The sequence below is a fragment of the Eleginops maclovinus genome, chromosome 22 (genome assembly GCF_036324505.1).
Source record: "Eleginops maclovinus isolate JMC-PN-2008 ecotype Puerto Natales chromosome 22, JC_Emac_rtc_rv5, whole genome shotgun sequence".
Classification (NCBI taxonomy): domain Eukaryota; kingdom Metazoa; phylum Chordata; class Actinopteri; order Perciformes; family Eleginopidae; genus Eleginops; species Eleginops maclovinus.
The window spans coordinates 1554645-1570873 of NC_086370.1; positions in this window are offsets into that span (position 1 = coordinate 1554645).

Below are 16229 nucleotides of genomic sequence, written 5' to 3' on the forward strand. Positions count from 1 at the left end.
GATGGGAGAATGATTGGGATACTGTTCGAGTGTATGGGAGAGACGTTTAGATTACTGAATGTATATGCACCAAATGAGGAAAGGGGGAGGAGGGAGTTTTTTGAGGGATTGGATGGAAAATGTGGGGGGAACTGTATGATTGTCGGTGATTTTAACGTATGGTGTGGAAGGATGGATGTGTCAATGGACATGAGGTTTAGGAAAGATCCATCACGTGGTGTTCTAAAAGCAATAATGGAGGCACATGGGATGGAGGATGTGTGGAGGGAAAGAAATAGTAGGGCCCGGGTTTTTTCAAGGAATCAAATGGTGGGGGGGATTTTGAAGCAGAGTAGAATAGATTTAGTGTGGAGTAGCATAGGGGGAAAAATCGGCAGAATTGGATATAGGAGCACTGCCATGAGTGATCATAACATCATGGACTTCTGCCTGGGAACAGTTGTCCATGGAAAGGGAGGAAGGGTGTGGTGTTTAAATGCCTGCTTGTTGAATAAGGATGGATACAAGGGTAAAGTGAGAGAATGTATGGAGAAATGGGGAAGCGTGAATGAAGAGGATGTGGGGATGTGTTGGGAGGGATTCAAAAATGATGTGAAGAGGGTGAGCATGAGATATAGTAGAAAGAGAGAGAGAGAAGAGAGTTAGGGAAGAGTTAATTCTAGAGGCACAACGGGTAGATATAGAAATAGGTAGAGATGTAGATGAGTACAGCCGTTTGAAAGATGAGTTAGGGGAGATAGAGCAGAGAAAATGTAGAGGAGCTATAGTGAGGAGCAGGGCTAGATATGCAATTGAGGGGGAGAAAAGTACAGCGTTTTTCTTGGGGTTAGAGAAGAGGAAACAGGGAAAGAACTATATTGAGGATATATTAGGAAAGGATGGTGAGGTTATTACAGATTTTGTAGGGATAGCAGAGAGAGTTGAGGAGTTTTATAAGGAATTATTTGAGGTAGATGAGTTTGATAAAGAGAGCTTAGAACAGGTGATAGACAGCATGGAGAATAGATTGAGTGATGAAGGTAGCAGACTGTGTGAGGGGGAGATAGGTTTAGGGGAGATAGAGATAGCAATAGCGAGGCTAGGTAGGAATAAGAGTCCAGGGATAGATGGGCTCACTTCTGAGTTTTTTATAGTTTAGGGAGGGGCTGGCACGAATGCTCCTCAAACTATTCACAGAGCTAAAAGAGAGGGACGAATTGCCGGCTGGGATATCAACGGGAGTGATTAGCTTATTGTACAAAAAGGGTGATAGGAAGAGATTAGAAAATGATAAGCCATTTAGTATGTTAAACACTGATTATAAAATGTTGACACGGGTGTTAGCCAATAGGATTAAGAGGGTGATAAAAACAGTAGTTCGGGAATCACAAGCATATAGCATTCCAGGGAGAGACATTAGTGATAAAATAAGCAGTATTAGGGACACAATTAGACACATGAAGGAGGGAATAGGGGGGATCGTAGTAAGTTTAGATTTAAATAAAGCTTTTGATAGGGTCAGTCATAGTTATGTATATAGAGTGTTAGAGAAGGCAGGATTTGGGAGAAGATTAATAAGGTGGGTAAGGAGGATTTATAGCAGTGCAGTTAGTTGTGTTAAGGTTAATGGGGTGGTAACAAATGTGTTTAGGTTAGGGAGGTCAGTCCGGCAAGGATGCCCTCTCTCGGCAATGTTGTATGCCCTATCAGCGGAGCCCCTAGCGACTCTGCTGATGGGGAATAGGTACATAAGAGGAGTGGAGGTGCCAGGAGGGAGGGTTACTTTAGTGTATCAGTACGCAGATGATACAACAATAACGGTTAAAGATAAGGAGAGTGTTAGGGAAGTATTGAGGACGGTTCAATTGTATTGTCTTTACAGGCATTTATAGCCCTCTGCTGCCACCCACTGAAATAGAAGAGTATTACATTAGCTGCCACACTTTATTACAACACAGACGCCCGACAATGGTTAATTAGGTGATATTAGATAATTTCCCACGGCACACCTGGCGATCTCTCACGGCACATTAGTGTGCCGCGGCACACTGGTTGAAAATCACTGACATAGAGGATGAAAGTGAGATGGAGTTGTTCGCAGGGAAGGGAGATGTGAATGTGAAGTTGATTGATTTAAAAACAAAGTATGTGTATAATGGTTAAGAGGGGATGTGATTAGAAGGCCTGCATCAGAGAGTGTGTGGACGAGAGTAGTGAATGGTTTGACTGGCAGGAGATTGTGGAGAAATGTGAGTGTGAAGTGGAACAGTTTAGAATGTGATCACTTTGACTTGATGTTAAGGCACAATAGGGTGTTTAATAACCTGGTCATTAGTCAATTTGGTCCAACAGTTAAGAGAGAATGTGATGTATGTAAGGACCAGGTTGAAACCTGTATGCATGAGTTTGTTGAATGCAGAGAGCTTGTTGAGTATTTTGGAAGGATGAAAGAGTTAGTTGTTGGAATGATTTGTATGTGAGAGAAATGGAATGGAAGGAGTTGTGGTTGTTTGGTGCGATTGTGAAGAAGGATGGATGCAATGTGTTTCTGCTTAATTATGTTCTGAGCCATGCAAGATACGCCGTAAAACTGAGGAGGAACAGTGCCCATTATGAGGGGAGGAAAAATAATGTCTGGAGCATTTTTGTAAGGACCACAAGAAGGGACCTAAACATGCTCCACAGCCACATGGGGAAAGAAACTTTTGAGGAAGACTTTATAAATGGAAGCTCCTATCAATGGAAGAAGACATTCTGGTCTGTAATTTTGGAAAATGATGATGTAATGTTTATTTTGTTGTGGTTTTGAAAGGAAAATGGGGGACTCATTCTGAACAAAGAAAAATACATTGTTTATTTTCGGAAAGATGTTTTGTTTTATTTTGTTGATTTTTGATTATGTTTTGTTTATTTCATTAATTTGCATGACGAGTTTGGGTTTTTGGTGGAGGAGAAGTTATTATTTGTTATTGGAAATATCTGAGAAGAATGAAAGGAACCATGCGGGAAATGAAGATACATATTGATATGTAAGATTGTGGAAAATAAAAAAATGATAGTACAATTAAACAAAAAATTGTAAAAAATGTAAATAAAATGTAAATATGTACTTTTTATAATAAAAAGATTTTAAAAAGTAAAAAATGAGTAACATTCATGGTTGACATACTATGTTGCCCAAATGTACAGTTTGAATCCTGTCGCTGGAGTGCGAATATTGTTTATTTTAATTTTTTGTTTTTGGCCAGCATATTTTGTGTTGTTGTCTGTAGGTGATCTCGACATGTGCATTTTACATGAACTGGTGATGTTAAAGTATTTTCGCCGAGGTTTTCTCCGTTGTCTGGTCACACTTCAGACACACAAGTTATGTGAAAATGACGAACCGGGCAACCGCAACATCTCGGAAAAGGTAAACAAACGCCACCAGTTAAACCGGAATCCAGTTAAACTGGAACACCGGTACCACAATGCTCATGGTCGCCGCCATCTTGCCTGTAGCCACGTGTTATGTCACGCTTCACTGTAGGTACGGAGGCGGGACCAAACCAGACATCCTGTTACAGCCATACAGTCTGTGGTTACATACACTCATCTTAATCTGACCTGAGGCCGAGGCTTAATCTGACCTGAGGCAGTGGTGTAAAGTAACTGAGTACATTTACTCGAGTACTGTACTTAAGTACACATTTGAGGTATTTGTACTTAACTTTGGTATTTCCACTTTATGCTACTTTGTACTTCTACTCCCCTACAGTTCAGAGGTCAATGGTGTACTTTTCCTCCACTACAGTAATTGAATCCCTTTAGTTACTTTACAGATCTGGATTAATGATGTGAAATATAATCATTCCTTAAATCTGACTTTAGTTCACCTGGAGTAAATTCAGCAGCTACCCTGCAGTATACAAAGCCATTAAAACTAGCTGCACCTTTACCAGCTCTGAGAACACTTTAATGATCAATAATTATAAAACATATCAGAGATATTATTCTGAAATGGACCATCTGCATATTGATTACTTTTACTGTCGCTACTTTAAGTACATTTTGATGAGAATACTTTTCTACTTTTACTTGAGGAACATTTTGAATGCAGGACTTTTACTGTAACTGAGTACTGTACTGAGTATTATACACTCTGGTACTATATTTTACATGTCACTTTTTATACACTTTTATCCAAAGTGACTTACTCACATTCAATACCGTGGGAAGTCCCCACAGGAGCAGTTTGGGGTAAAGTGTTTTGACCAGGGACACAACCACATGCTGACTGTGGTGGGACTGGAACCTGCGGTCCGGAGATCAGCGCACTATCCCACTGCGCCACAGCCTCCCAGTAGTACAAGATCTGTGTACTTCTTCCACCTCTTTGTGTCGTAAATATTGTGATAAATGATATGTCAGTTAAATGAAAAAAAGGAAAGCGAATATAAAAATAAAGATAAAACATCTTTTTATTAGTGATGCTTCTGAATTCAAACTTTTGTCACTAACTATCATGCTGTAATGCGCCCTCTAGTGGCTCACACACACACACACACACACACACACACACACACACACACACACACACACACACACACACACACACACACACACACACACACACATACACACAGACACACACACACACACACGTTTCCTTCTCTTGTTTAGAGGGCAAAGGGGGAAGTGAATCTGTGATCCTATCTGCCAGCTAAAGTCAGAGGGATTTCTTCAGGAGGGCTCTCTGACAATTACTGGATGGACATGAAAGACCCTGAGAGCTGATTGGCCTAAGAATAACCTTAATTTACTACTGTGGGGGAGGACCGGTCTGAAGCTGGTTACAATGTTCGGATCTGTCCCATTCACTTCCCTCTCTGTGACATCATCATCTTTCTTAGAGCTTTATTTCTGTTTGCCAGTTATTCTAGTCCCATCCCTCTGGAGGATTGTCACATTACACTGAGATATCTTTGCCGAGAAGGCTGATTTCAGGGTTTTATTAAAAGTCGGATAGCTCATATTATGGTTTGTGGCTACACACACTATAATTTAATTATAGACTTATAATGTTATCATAATAATTATCGTCATCTAGGAAGCTACTTGGCCTCATGATCATTAACACCTTAAATGAGAGTCCTTCATTAGAGCTATTAACCCCTAAGGAAATGTAATAACTTGATAACATTTATTGTAGACTTGTATTCTCTTGTAGTGTCTTTATGGGACAGCTAAGCAGCACCTGAGGAGAACTGACTCTGACTTATATTTAGTCATTGTGTATGTCTGCTACCACTTTCTGAAAGCACACTGTGTAAAGAGCTTCTAAGATGTTGCTCCAGAGAATTTACTGAAGTAAAAGATCAGTTATGATCTATTAATAGGAACAACCTTTGGGTTGCCAGGTTGTGGCTGGTGTTTATCCTCCAGCAGGACTCTTCCTGTCAGGTGATGTCCTCACATAGACAGCTGTGACTTCCTAGAAGACAGCTGCAGAGCGTCTGGATCAGAATGAATGTGTTACCACTGACTCGTGACTCTTTATTAATGACTAATTAACATATGACTTCAGAATGTTTGTTTATTGCTCATTGTTTTCTTAATAAAATGTCTAGTAACTTTCCACACAGAAAGATAGCAGTGACATATTTTCACAACCAGAACCCAAAGGTTGAAGTTATTAACGGCTAATTGATTTATAAGGAAACACCGGTGGAGCTGCTGTGCTCCAATCATCCTTTCTGCTCTCTCTCTGTTAACGGCACGTGGTACGGTTGGGTCATAGGACATCCAAACATGTGGTTTGGTGGTTTTTAACGTGGCCGCTATTCTACTATTGGCAGTATTGGAATAATTACTCAGATATTTTACTTAATTAAAAGTAGAAACACTACAGTGTAAAAATACTCTTACAAGTATTTGCATCAAAATGTTCTGAAAGTATCAAAAGTACTTATTGTGCATAATGTCCCATTTTATAATAAAATATATTAAATGACTGGATTATTTCATTTGTGATGCGTTAATGTGTTCATCACAGCTGGTAAAGGAGGAATTCATGTAATGACTTTATATACTGCTGCTGGATATCTTTCCCTATAATCATATATCATAATTGTCAAGGGTGGGGGAAATAGGACCGAAGTGCAGCAACAAAGGGAGACAGGTATGGGTACAAACAAAAGGCGAGCTTTATTCCAAAAGCTGTTTAACAAAAATAAAAAGTTTGGGAAATCCAGGACATGAAAAACACCTGGCTTGACACATGAAGGACGACAACGAACTGACAAAGAACACAAGGGAAAGCAGGACTAAATGCAAAGATACTAATCACAACACAAGCCACAGCTGGGGAGGGGAGACCAAGGCCAAGAGGGTGGGTGGAGGGGGTCCGGAGGCAGGATTCGGGCAGAATGCCCGGGGGCAAGGCTGAGAATAAGGAGGGTGTCTCGGGCGGACGGCCCGGGGGCAAGGCAGAGGACGAGGAAGGTGTCTCGGGCGGATGGCCCGGGGGCAAGGCAGAAGACGAGGCAGAACATGGACAGGGCCTGTGGCAGGGGAACCGAGGGGGTCGGAGACATGGGCGGAGGCAGGGGCGTAGACCGTGGTGAGGGAACTCTGGAGGACGACCTGGAGGACGGTTGAATAGCTCCGGAAGGCGGCGAGACAGCACCGGGGGACGGCCTGGCTGTAGGACGGGCTGTAGGACGGACTGGAGGACGGCGGGCTGTAGGACGGGCTGGAGGATGGCGAGACGCCTCTTGATGACGGGCTGTAGGACGGCGGAACGCCTCTTGACGACGGGCCGTATGACGGGCTGTAGGACGGGCTGGAGGACGACGAGACGCCGCTTGACAATGGACTGGAGGCCGACGGGCTGGAGGTGTCGCAGGTCGCAATGGGAACCCTCAGGAGGACGGCCAGGGGGCCGGCACAACCGCTCCGGAGGGAGGTAAGGAGCACCTGGAGCAGGAGGCGGCAGGGCCACCGAAGAGACAGGAGCACCAGTCGGCAGGACCCCCGACGGGACATGAGCTATTGTCGGTGGGACACCAGTTGGTATTGGCGTCTGCGGGACCCCCGAAGAGGCAGGAGACGGCTTCAGCGGGAACCCGGGTGGTACTGGTGTCGGCAGGAGCCCGTGTGGTACTGGCGTCGGCGGGAACCCGTGTGGTATTGGAGTCGGCGGGAACCCAGTTGGTACTGGCGTCGGCGGGACCCCCGAAGAGACAGGAGACGGCTTCGGCGGGAACCCGGGTGGTACTGGAGTCGGCAGGAACCTGTGTGGTATTGGAGTCGGCGGGAACCCGGTTGGTACTGGCGTGGGTGGGACCCCCGAAGAGGCAGGTGCATGGGCCGGCAGCACCACCGACGGGACATGAGCTTGAGTCATGGTTGCCAGGGCTTGGCCTGGAAACATGGCTGCTAGGGCCGGAACTGCAGCCGGGAACACGGCTGCTAGGGCCAAACTTGAGCCTGAAGCGTGGCTGCAGAAGGCTTGGCTGCAGGAGGCTTGGCTGCAGGAGGCTTGGCTGCAGGAGACTTGGCTGCAGGAGGCTTGGCTGCAAGCCTGGTCTTGCGTCCTTTTGGGCCTGTTGAATGCTCTGCGGGCCTCCAAAGGCCAAGCGGGTTCCCAAAAAGGGGTCCACAAGAAGGGCTAGTTGGGAACGGGCAGAGGGCTAGCATGCCTGGAGCTAGCAGGCCGGGAATCAGGTTTGGAAATGAAATGAGCCCCTTAACAAGGGCCTTGACGTCACTTCTTGGCATGCCATGGACAAGAAACACTGCCTCTCCTCTTTACTTGAGGCATATCGACACAAACTCTTTAAGCTAATTCATTTATTTCACCTCATGTAGCTCAGCTGCTGGTTCCATCTTTGGTCAGTTCATTCTGTCAAGGGTGGGGGAAATAGGACCCAAGTGCAGCAAAAAAAGGGAGACAGGTATTGGTGTAAACAAAAGGCGAGCTTTATTCCAAAAGTTGTTTAACAAAAATACAAACTTTGGGAAATCCAGGACATGAAAAACACCTGACTTGACACATGAAGGACGACAACGAACTGACAAAGAACACAAGGGAAAGCAGGACTAAATACGAGGACACTAATCACAACACAAGCCACAGCTGGGGAGGGGAGGAAAAAACACGAAGGCAACAGGTGACAACAATGAAAAAATCAGACACAAGGAAAACCAAAAGACAGGAAGTAAAATTACACATGACACAACGGAGGGAAAACAGTTCAAAATAAAACAGGAAACAGACACAAAACAATGATCATGAAATGATCACATTTACATTTAGTTTTATCTAATAATCCTAATCTGTCGAAAGTAACTAAATAATTGTTTCAAATAAATGTAGTGGAGTAAAAAGTACAATATTGGCTTCCAAATCGTAGAGTAGAACCGAAAAGGAGACTAAAATAAAAATACTCAAGGAAAGTACATGTCCCACAAACTTGATCTCAAGTGTAATACTTGTATAAATTTACTTCACTACATGTCCCGCTGCATGCTGGTGTCAGTGTGTGTTGCTGTGTGTGCAGTGTGTGAGGCTCAGTGACGCTGTTGCTGTCCTCCTCTCTGCTCGGCGAATCACCCTCAGATCAGCGCAGAGCTTCTCAGCTATTTCTGAACGCGGTGACCTCAGTAACACCGTCTGTCTGCTCTATAATCAAATGTTCCCGCTGCTCTCTATAACCTCTTTGTGTTACTAACAATAGAAACACGTGAACACTCTGTGCGACTGACCAGAGAGATGTCACTTTAAATCCTTCTGTAGTTGTCCTTTGGTTTACTGGTGTTCATACTGCTGTCGTTTTTTGCATTAGAAAACATATAAACGTTAGAAAAGCACTAAGCAGGTGAGGGGTTTTTAATAACACATATTAATAAAAAGAAACCTTTGTCTCCTGCTACATTTATTCCTTCTTTACATATTTATTGTTCCTTTTTTATTCCTTTCTTCTTAAGTGTAAGACCCTCAATGGTGATCTAAAGGTTAAGAGTCACGGAATTATTATTATTCTATATCTGTACAAAAACATTCAAACACAACCTAGGCCAACCAAAGTGTGTATGTTCATCAGTGTGTGTGTGTGTGTGTGTGTGTGTGAGACTTGGATGCTTCATATTGTCAGTAGCAATCATGCCCCTTTAACACTGATATCTTTGTTTCTTATTTCTCGACTCTAGTGAATCCAGACCAGAGCACAGCATGTGGTACTCTGAGAGAGAGGTGTGTTACTCACCTAATTATTTACTCTTTTTTATATACAGAAAAAATGATAACATATTTAGGACATCCCTTCTTCCATGAGTGAAAGTTACAGGAAATGTATCCGTGGTTTCCTGGTTCAGAGGTGTGGGAATGACTACAGTCTGTGGTTCACACTGTCACACAGAAACAAATGAAAGTATGACAGAATGCTTCTCCTGCAACGGAAAAGGATAGAGAGCAGGCAGGAAAATTGAATAAATCACTTCCCAGTCAGTCCTATCCAGATGTGCCTTCATTGTTTTCTCAGCTCCAGTAGAATTAATTCAGGAGAACAGAGACACATGGTTTCCCTTAGCCCTGAATCTTCTCCAAGACTGAAATCATCTCCTAAATGGGCCAAAACACACAGGCTCCATGTGCTCTGTAAACAGGAAGGGCTCTGGTGATCTCTCTGAAGTCCAGGTTCTCAGGGACATGATGAGCTCTGATAATATTATGGAACCTCGTGGCTCCAGCCAACACAGAGGACCATGAGAGGCATGAACAGCTCCAGCATGGTCTCTCTCTATCTAATGTTTTACACAGTGCTGTGCTGCCACCATCACAATGTTTTACACCTGCCCCTAGAGGCCATTCTTCACCTCGCCCAGAGATGGCAGAGGTTCCAGTCTCAGATCTTCTCCGCTGTGGTGCAGTGGATGTTAGCTTGTTCATGAGCTGCGGCTGCAGATGGGAAAGGTTTTGCCCAAAACTAAAAAAACAGGGAGCAGGTTGTCACAAAATGTCTGTGTCTATCTGGGTTTTATTTTGAAAGGTGTTCACCCCCTGTCTTTTGTCTGTGGTTTCACTTCCTGTCTTGAGTTTCCCTCCTATGTCTGATTGTCTGATTGTGTTCACCTGTTGACCTTGTGTTCCTCCTCCCCTTTCCAGGTGTGTCTTATCTTGTGATTACCGATGTGTATTTAGTCTCTGTTCCTCTTTTGATCCTTGTTCGGTCATCGTCGTTTCTACCTGGTCAAGTCCATGTTCTGTGCCTGTACGTCTGTCTGCCTGCTCCCGTGTCCCCTGGTGTTAGTTTCTCTGTGTTTGTAAGAACAGCTTTAATTTTAATAAAACTCACCTTTTGTTGGGAACTGGAAATCTGCATCCCTGTCTTTACTACACTTAGGTCCTATTTCCCCACACCGTGACTTCATACTTGTTTTGTCCAAAGGAAGATATGGTGAAAAATGCAAGCGTTTGTAAAACCTGATGTGAGCACCTGTAGAGTACAATGAGAGAACTTGTAGAAAAAAATTCTGAGATTGTGTGCATACATTTACACTTGTATAAAATATCCACGTATCTGTAAACAAAATTTGAAGTCACAGAAAAAGACGAAAAACATTTTTTTGTAGCTTGTAGGAAAAAAAATGAACTTATTGAGGACATTTTCACTTGCAGAAAAATATATATTATTTCAAAAATATGTTCCATTACAACTGCAACTTGGTTATTACAAACTCTCACATCAGTCATTAAAACTTCCCGAATCTGCTCTGTGGCAGTATAAATCGAGAATCTGCAGCCTTGACGTTTGCTACACTTCTTGCGATGAATGTGTCGCTAAAGTAATTTTCACTTGTAGATGTGGGGGAGGGACGGGGTTTGGATTGAAGGGGCGGAGCAATCAGAATGAAGAGGCGCAAGCTCAGGTCAGTCACAAAGTCACTCTCTATGCCCGTATAGTCAGTTTATGGCGAGTAGGGCAAATACAAGTTGTAACAAGCATTACCTTACTTTAATGACCATCTGTTCACTTGTGTTGATCATTGTGAAGAGTGGTTTTCCTGTTTTGTATTATAGCAGCTATCATATGGAATCAATACATGGGCTACACAGGTTGCCATGTCAGATCACAAGTAAAATCATAATGAAAAATATGCCGACAAAATATGCCTTATTACTAACTCATTAACGGCTTATACCACAATATTATGAGCAAGTAGTCAAGATAGTCAGATTAGCTTCGGTTGTGTAAGAAATGTTCTTTTATTCGAAGCCCAGGAGTTGATTTAAAAGAAAACAAAGTGAAGCTCCTCATATAAGTTTTAAAAGAGTATTTAATAAAAGGATGCAGCAATAGGTTTTACAAAAGTGTCACCGCTGTGGCTCAATAGCGTCCACAGGCCGCTGAATGAGTGGAGCTGATCAGTACTGTCTGGCAGTCCGGAACAAAAGAGAGATCGATTTCACAATACAAACATGTTTTATAGAACCATCCCTTTCCGGTCATACAATGAACAACTTCAATATAAGACGAGCTCCGTTCTCGTCCTCTCATTGGTTGGTAGCGGGGGCTGGATCTTGTTGGCCGCTTGTCACATGGGGTTCTCCAGAGTCTTCTATTGGCTGACGTCGTCAGGGAAGGGTCCTCCTATGACGTCACTGTCGCCATCATGTTAGCGAAGTTCTGAAGCTCTCACCTACGATATTCTATTATGCAATCCTTTTGAGGTTTATCAGTTATTAAACACGCAATAGTATTATTGCAGCATCAATGAGTGACAGGTAGAGGCGGTGTGTTTAGTATGTAACTCCACGCGTCCTTCTCCCTCTACTCATATATACAATCAGTGGTTAATTTGAGCCGGATCCTGCCGGAACAGGATCCGGCACCTCTTCATTTTGGCCACCCTGTGTTCCGGCACCTATTTGGGCAGATCCGGTACCTCTCACAAAAAATAAAAATAAAAAAATGGTTAAAATGAAATAAAATATACAGATATTAATTTACAGAAAAAAATCCCAAGAATTTCATGTCGTTTATTAAGATTAAGATTTGAAAGAGTCGGAGATCTGTGTTGACGCACTGAAAAGCTGGACCAACGGACAAACGCGTTCACTTTTGAAATTCGCCACATGAGGAGCACTTCGCAGAGAGGAAGAAACTAATTAAATGCAAGCATGTCAAAAAGACAGTTAAATTTACTGTCTTTCTTCAAAAAGAAGGAAGAGGTAATAGACACTTCAAAACGAGTCAGAAAAGCCTCCACAAGCAGCGACGAGGGCAGCTGCAGCGGTCATGTTGATGGTCAAAACCAGGAGGAGGTTAGCGCCGCAACAGCTAGCCAGCTAGCTAACCGACAGCTAGCCAAGCCCGGGCAGGAGGCTGGCACCGTGTCAGCAGCGGGTCAGGTTCACCGCCAGCCGGAGCAGGAGCCAGCTACCGTCGGCCAGGTGGACCACCAACAGCAACCGGTGGGTACCCTGGCATCAACTAGCCCGGTACAACAGCAGGAGCAGGCAAGTGGAACCGCGACATCAGGCTTACAGCAGGAAGAGTCAGTAGGAGAGGAGAGCGTAGAGGAGTGTGGGACGTCCAGCGACAGGTCAGGGATGGGATGCACAACTGCTTGGACAGAAGCTCAGCTAAAAGTGAAGCAGACTTACTATCCCTGGCTTTTTAGGGGAAAATCAGGTTTGGGTTGCACAACGTTTAAGGCGGTGGGGACTTTGGGGGCAGAGAAGACGTCGGGGATGAAACTGGCAAAAGAGTGGGTTTTATGCACAGTAACCTCATCTGCTTCAGATATTATAAACCAGCAACGCGCACTTAGAAAAAAGGTATTTGAACATGCCCATACCAAGGCTCACCTAGCAGCAGCAAACATTCTCGAAAAGGCAAAAGTGGACACTTTAGGACAATCTATAATTAATAGTCAGTCTGAACAGATGGCCACTACAGCTCGCGTATTTCGCACGGCGTACAAGGAGGCTAAACGCCACCGTCCCGCATATGGCTTCGAACAGGAGATTGATTGCCAAGAATTAAATGGACTCGATATGGGGAGAATTTTACATTCCAATGTTGCATGTGGAAACATACAGAAACATATTTCTGAAGAAATGAAAAGAAAACTGTTTGAAAAAATAGTACAGTGCACTCCCAAAATCAGTGTAATGCTGGATGAGTCAACCAGTTTAAGCAAAAAGAGCTGCTTGATAATATACATTAGGGCTCAGTTGCCCGATATGGACAAGCCTACAAACATTTTTACTGAACTCGTAGAGCTAGATGATCTAACTGCTCAAGGTATTGTCCACAAACTGTTGTCTGCTCTGGAGCGCCTGCATTTGACACAGGATTTTCTCTCTAAGACCCTCATTGGAGTAACTTGTGATGGTGCTTCGGTTATGTTAGGGCGTAAAAGCGGAGTGGCGAGTCGGCTCCAGGCCATGTTTCCCAACATTACTGTGACTCCCTCCCAAGCACAGTCAGACACCAGTGGTTTTCTTATAAACGGGTTTTATGAAGTCTTCTCCCCATCCAACCGTGAAAACTAAAACACGGTATGAAACACATAGTACAAAACGTTAACGAGTTAGCAAACATACATAAAAATAACATACATTGAAAGTAAATGACAAACGGACAAAATACCTCTTTGGCTGCATGCACAGAAAGGAAATCTTCTTTTATAACACTTTTCTCCTTCAAAAGGCATTAACTAATCTTACAATGACCTCTTATAACTCTTAAACGTGTGTGTCACTACAGTACATACATCTTCTCTGTCTCTATCTCGAGCTCTCTCCTGGCTCCGCCGAGGCTTCAAAATAAAAGTCCTACACATGAAATCATTTACTATCGGAAACCCTTAACAAATTATACAGCAACAGTTACACTCCCACCAAATCACACAACCATACTGTGAGATTTCCTTACACATATTGTTACACTTTGACCTTTACATTAAACATTTCCTGTTATTAACCACAAATATGGAATGTCAGAATAAACATTAAACATTTCCTGTTATTAACCACATATGGAATGTCAGGATAAACATTAAACCTCTTGCACAAAATGCAAAGATAAACATTATACTTCTTACATATAATGAAGATAAAAATTAGAAATATTAAACCTGTTCTGCTTCAAGCAGAGTGACCAACTTATGCACAGGTCTCTCTAAGAAAACTGTCTTAGTTGTGGATTTACCCTTTTCATTGAATGTAGTGTCACTAACTAACAATCTGACCTTTCTAACCCTATCATCTGACCCTGGATAAACTTCTGTTACTCTGGCCAGCTTCCATTCATTACGTGGGGCTTGATCATCTTGCAAAAGCACAATGTCGTTCACTTTTAGGTTTCTTCTGTTCTTTTGCCACTTCTGTCTTGGTTGTAAACTCAAAAGATATTACTTTTTCCATCTAATCCAAAATTCATTGGCTAAATATTGGACTCGACGCCACCTCTTTTGAAGATAAAGATCTTCCTTGATAAATTCTCCAGGTGGAGGAAGAATGATTGTGGACTTCATTGTAAGAATATGATTCGGAGTCAAAGGTTCAGGTGAGGATGGGTCATTCAAGTGCTCAGCGGTAAGTGGTCTGCTATTAACGATCGCCATCACTTCATACAGAAAAGTTCTGAGAGATGAGCTATCAAGTCTTTGCGCTGACTGGTCAAGAATGGCAGTGAGAACACTTCTTACAGTTCTGATTTGCCTCTCCCAGACGCCACCCATATGACTTGCCGCTGGAGGATTCATCCGAAATTCACATCCTAGAGCCTTTACTCTGTCTTCATCCATTCCCTTCATGAGTTCTGCAAACTCTCTCCTTGCACCAATGAAATTGGTTCCCTGATCACTTCGAAGTTGGCGAACATTCCCTCTTATAGCAATGAATGCTCTTAAGGCATTGATGAACGCGTCAGTTGTCATGTCATCAAGCATCTCTATGTGTATGGCTCTTGAACATAGACAGGTAAGTAAAAGTCCATACCTTTTAATGTCTTTTCTTCCTTCTTTGATATGGATCGGACCAAAGCAGTCAATGCCAGCGTAGGTGAACGGAGGACTTGTTTCCATTCTATCTTCAGGTAAGTTACCCATTTTCTGTTCTTCAGTACATCTTCTGTACTTTCGACACTTGACACATTTGAAGATGTGTGATGATACTGCACTGCTGCACCCCAGGATCCACAATCCATTAGCTCGCAGTTCATTAACAGTCATTCCACGTCCCTGATGATGAACTCTTTCGTGGAAGTGCTTGATAAGTAAGTCTGATATGTGACTGTTTTTCGGAAGTATTGCTGGATGCTTCACATATGGGTGTAACGTGGCTTCACTTAAACGTCCTCCCACTCTTAGGATCCCTTCCTCATCCAAAAATGGACATAACTTGTGCAGCTTGTTGTGCTTTGTCTTACAGATCACTTTCTTTACTTTCAAGCTCTTCATCTCATCTGGGAACGCTTCTTCTTGAACTAACCTAATGATAGCAATTTCCGCTTCTTTCCTTTCTTCTAAGCTTGTACTTCCACTGGTTCTTTGTTTGTCAGCTCTGTGTTCTTTAACTCGTCGTTTCAATCTGGCAACTGCTTGCACTACCCTTGTCCAGTCAGAAACTTCTTGAGGCGGTCCAACAATGATCTGTTCTCCCTTGCCTTAGTGCTCAATACAAGAGCCTTGCGGAGCTCAGGATCATCTTTCGTAACTTCTCCCACCTTGCATGCTCTGTCAGGTAGGTCCTTTTGCCAAAGAAACTTCGGTCCAGAGAACCAGTTGGAAGACTTGAGTTGCTCTGCAGTTAATCCTCAGGGCGCATGGTCGGCTGGATTATCCTCGGATGCAACGTGGAACCATTGTTCAGGCTTTGTACTTGACTTTATTCTTTGTATGCGGTTGGCTACAAACACTTGAAATCTTCTCGCATCGTTGTTTATGTAGCCGAGGACGACTGTGGAGTCCGTCCAAAAGTATTCTTGCAGGTCTTGAATTTCCAATTCATTGCGGAGCATGTCACTGGTGCGAACTGCAACTACTGCTGCAGTGAGCTCCAATCTTGGAATTGTTGTCACTTTGGTTGGTGAGACTCTGGATTTTCCCATTATTAGAGAGCAGTGGACTTCGTTGGACTCATTGATGACTCGCAGGTAAGTACATTCACCATATCCGGAGGAGCTTGCATCGGAAAAGTGATGAAGTTCATGACCCTTAATGTTGCCAAAACTTGAAGGTAAGTAGTATCTTTTGAC